Source organism: Carettochelys insculpta, chromosome 1 (genome assembly GCF_033958435.1).
Source record: "Carettochelys insculpta isolate YL-2023 chromosome 1, ASM3395843v1, whole genome shotgun sequence".
Lineage (NCBI taxonomy): Eukaryota > Metazoa > Chordata > Testudines > Carettochelyidae > Carettochelys > Carettochelys insculpta.
In genome coordinates this window covers 32,839,937-32,845,068 of record NC_134137.1, presented here as the reverse complement: position 1 = coordinate 32,845,068, position 5,132 = coordinate 32,839,937, and positions in this window count along the sequence as shown.

The following is a 5,132-nucleotide window of genomic DNA, read 5'->3' as shown; positions in this document are numbered from 1 at the left end:
ACACTCTCTTCTTTCTCCCAGCCCCCCCGGCTGGTCTCCACACACACACAGAAGGTGGAGCAGCTTCTCTCAGAGACAACTTGCCATTCCCAGTGGACAAGCTGCTTTCCTGCACAGACACACAGGCACCTTCCTTGGCCCAGGCCTGGAAAACTCTTCGCAGGTCTGTCTTGGCCTCTAGTAGATGATGGGTTGGAATCGCTCCTTCCCTCCTTGAGCTGTGGCAGGCCACTCGGTTCAGAACTCCATGCAGTCCAGGGTTCCCTGCCCCGATCCGGGCTCACCTCTGCAGGATTCTCCCCAGCCCTCAGCTCCGCCACTGCACATCCACGCTGCCTTGTCCAGCTTCTTTAATCTCGATTCGGTTTCCAGGTGCTCCCACTTCACAGCGGAGTTGCTCAGCGTGGTTGCAGGCTCTCAGGCTGATGCCCTCTGCACCCCACGATTCCTGGAAGAATCCCTTCAGTGTGCCAGGCTTCTTGCGGGTCACAAGCTGCCCGGGGTTAGGCCGTAGGCCCCTCTGCCCTCTGGGACCGACTCCAACAGACTCCCAGCGGAACCCCTTCTTCAGTGTGACACCCGCTCTCAGGGACCATGAGCACACTGTCTTGGGAAGAACTCATTCAGCGTCAGCCTCCTCAAGGGTCACTTGTTCCTGGGGGTTGGGCTCTCGGCCCCTCCACCTTCTGGGACCGACTCCAACAGATTCCCATGAGTAACCCCTCCTCAGGTGTGACACCCCCTCGAGGACCACAACCGCAGTTGCTTGGGTTCGGCCGCAGGCCCCTCCGCCTTGGGGAACTGCACCTCACTGCCCTTCAGCACACCTGGGTCTCGCAGGCCCCACTTCTTCTTCCGTGGTGCCCATCACTTACTACTAGATGCTCCATCCTCGGGGTGCAGAACATCCCACTCCTGACACCAGTGTGATGGGGTTCTGGGGTCCCCCAAGCTCTGCACCCTGTCCACAGGCAGGAGAGTCTCTCACTCAGCAGGAAAACAGTGGGTTTATTAGCCGACAGGACACAGCATCGTACAGAGGAGTCAGTGCAGCAGGCAGAGACAGCCAGTCCAATCCATGTTGAGGAGAGGAGGCCCCGAGGGGCCCCCAGAGCTGGGGCCTTGCCCCCTTCTTTGTCTCTCTCTCCCTCAGCCCAGACTAACTGCTTCCAACTCCCAGTTCCAATTCAAACCCCTCAGGCTCCACCTGCTCCTTTGTCTGCAGTACAAAGGTGTTACCTGGTCGTCAGGGTTACCCTCAGCAGGAGCCCCACACCCTCTGTGAGCCATACACACACACACAGGTATCCCCCACTCCATCACACTTATACATGCACCATCATCCTCTGGAACTCAAGGACGTTGTGAAGGCCAAGACTATAAAAAGGGTTCAAATAAGAACTAGATACATTCATGGAGGATAGGTCTATCAATGGTTATCAGTCAGAATGGGCAGGGATGGTGCCTTTAGCCTCTCTTTAAGGAAAGCTGAGAATAGACAACAGGGCATGGACCACTTGATGATTGCCTGTTCTGGTCACACCCTCTGGGGCACCTGAAATTGGCCAGTGTTGAGAGACAAAATACTGGCCTAGGTGGACCTTTGGTCTGACCCAGTATGGCTGTTTGTGTGTTCTTCCTGACCCTGCAGTTTGCATGCTAGAGTATCAAATTTGTTTAACTACATATGTTTCTGTTGGGGGAGACAAGTTCAGTGAGATAATATCATTTATTGGACAAATTTCTCTCTCTCTCTCACATCCCAGGACTCACAAAGCTACAACACTGCAAATAATGTTTCAATTGGTGAGCTGACAGAGAGGTGTCTGAATCTCTCCCATTTCAATACCCACTGCTCCATCACTCAAATACTGAAAGGTTTGCAATCTGTTTATCAGAGGTACAGCACAAGATTTCTCCCATGTACTTTTTGGGAGAGGTTTCCAGTCCATTTCGAGTTCCTGATCCCAGCACTCTGGAATAATTGAATCATTGTTTTGGTTTCTACGAGTCATTAACTGCAGGAGTGCAAAATAATTCTCTTGATATTTGCAGGAGCAAAAGGGTTAATGGACAGTGGGAACACAGTGCAACCCAGCAAATGAAAAAGTTAATGGGTGGTGACAGCCTAGTGCAGCCTGGAATGGCTTACTGCAGTGGTGGTGCAGTGGGTGTGGCCAACAACCAGCTGGGAAAGATGTCAGAGTACTTAACACACAAAGCTGATGCAGAGGCTGAGTGAGTGCCTCAGCAGATCATCCTTTTTTAAAAAAAAAAATCAAGGAAACTCTGTGTTCCTATAATAGGAAAATATATATGGAGATACACAGCTCATAAAACTGGAAGGGATCTTGGGAGGTCATCAAGTAGTCCCCTGCCTCCTTAGCAGGACCAAACACTATCACCCCTCTTTCTTCTATTTGGCCCAGATCCTGAAATAGCCCCCTTGAGGATTGGGCTCACAACGCTGGGTTTAGCAGGCTAATACTCAAACCTCCCATTGAGTCAGCCATTTTCTGAACCTATGCAGGTCACCCATCTCCAAACAGAGCTGGGGAAGTAATGGATTTTTTTCAGTGCACTGGTAATTCCAAAAAATAAAAAATACTATTAATTATCATTGGCTACCCATTGCCACTGTGAATGACAATGAATTGTTACTGAGCCAGGGCATGAGTGAAAATGCCTCTGCAGTCCAGGGGATTAGCACATTGGTCCTAAACCAGGGGTGTCCATATTCTGGGGATACACAGAGGTATTCCAAGGGTACAGGTTCATCTAGCTGTCTGCTGTTTTACAACTTGCTACATGAAAAATCCTAGCAAAGTCAATACAAACTGAAATTCTACACACTGACTTGTTTATACTGTGCTACAGACTATATCAGTGTTTCTCAATCTGTGGGGACAGGGTCACAATTTATTTTATCATTGTAGGGTAACAATAAAAAAGAAAGCAATTTTTCAGTAATATTGTGTTATGACTTTCTTTTATGTTTACGTCTGATTTTGCAAGCAGGTAGTTTTTAAGTGAGGCGAAACCTAGAGTAAAAAGACAAATCAGCCCTCTGAAAGGGCTATAGTAGTCTGGCAAAATGTAGGAGCCATGTTATGCCAAAGTCAATGCCAGGCATGCCAAGGTTAATCCATACTCCAGTAACTATTTAGTGTATTTATAAAAAGTGGAACAACTGCAAGAGTAGAGGCTGAAACTCACACCCGGATCTCTCAGTGGGTAGGGCACTCTCCTGAAATGTGGAAGATCTGTATTTAAATCCCTTTGCACTATCAGGCATGGGAGGAACTGAATCTGAGTCTCTCACCTCCCAGATGAGTGCTCTAACCACTATGTTAAAAGTTGTAACAAGGGCACCAGCTCCCTCTACCACTTTGTGATCCCACTGTCCACAAACTGAAACACAATCACAGAACGTAGGGCTGGAAGGCTCCTTAAACAGGTTATCTAGTCCAGGGGTTAGCAAATTCTTTACATAAGGCCCCAGTTTTCATCCTTGAAATTAGCAGCACACCCCCGCTCCCAAACCTGTCTAATGTAATCCAAACTGATGGAAATTTTGGTTATGTTCACATCAAAAAAGAACCCTTTCAGCATGAGTAAGCAAATAAGTATGCAGAATGTAAAAACTTTATTAATCAGCATATAAATGTGAATACACATACATAAACTCGGTAACTAGCCCATGTGCTCATTAACCAACCCTTTTGTCGCCTCTGGGAAAAGTGTCAATGGATTCACTTATTTTCATATAATTTATTTTCTCTATTTCTTCACCCCATTCCCAACTTCTTTGTACCATGTCCCCAACTGCCATTTTTAGGTCCAGCATGACTAGTTCATTTAAAATAAATTACAAATTATCCTCACAGCTCTCTCAGACAACGAGCTGTCCCATGTGGAACCTTTTCCCTCTGGGATATCTGCCCAACATGTCAGGTGCCAGGGCATATCCATACAACTGTGAGATTCAATAAGGTAACAAGTCCATTTATCAGTTGTGAAGGAGGTACTCCGATGTCGCTTAACTGAAGGCTGTGATTGTGCCACTAACCCGAAAATCAATCTCAATGGCAGAGCTTCCAATCAGCTGTTCTGAACCCCTTTGCAGAGCTTCCAGTCAGCTGTTATGTCAAGAAAGGGCCGCATAGCCTAGCTGTTCTCTGCTGACCAAACAGGTTACTCTTTTGATCTGCTTGTACGTGTAGATACAATCTGTCAACAGACATTTTGCCAGGAAACCCCTTCCAACACAGTCACTCCTGTCCACAGAGGCTTCTTGTGTACACCTAGCCATTGTGTAAACCTCTGTGAAACTTCCACTAGGGAGCAGTCTAGAACTTCTTCTTATGTCTTCACATATGGTAAGAATTGGGCTGTCTTTTCCCCAGGAACGGAAAGACAAGAGCAACACATGACACTAGTACAAATCACATCAAATACATGTACTTTCCACCAGGCCTTGGGAATCACTAGACCTAGGCATGCAAAGGGCATCAAAGGAAACAGATGCCCCAGATAGGGAGCATGGGTGACAGCATCAGGGGCCCGTCGTTCAGCCCTGAGTGGTGACCAGGCGGGGGTCCTGGAGGGCAGGAAGCCCCACGTGGGCTGCTCAGCAGCACCTCAACCACCCACGCCAGGCAAGTTCCCGTGGCTCAGCCAGGCGCCCCAGCTGGGTGACGGGGCCTGGCGCTGGGGCAGGGCAGGGCAGGCACGGGACCTCCCGAAGTGCAACGGAACGGCAGAGACGGGGAAGAAGCGGGGGGCGATCTCAGCCCCACTATGGGTGTGCGGGGGGCCGACTCCCACCACCACCACCACGTAGCCCTCCCCCCCCCGCCCACACCTGGGGCTAGGCCCGGCTTGCCAGCGCTCCCGGACCAAGCAAGAGCCGCAAACGAAGTCCGGTCCGAGAGAAGCAGCAGCTTTGACTGGGGGCTCGGAGGCCCGCAGCACCGGCACCACAACACCCAACCCAAGCTGGGCAACTTCCGCCCCCGCAACCGCCTCGGCGGGGCGGGGCGGGGCAACGCCCGCGAGGTCACGTGACATGCCCACCCCACCGCCCTCTTCCCTGGGAAGGGCTGAGCCCGCCTCTCTGGCGCGCGCTGGCT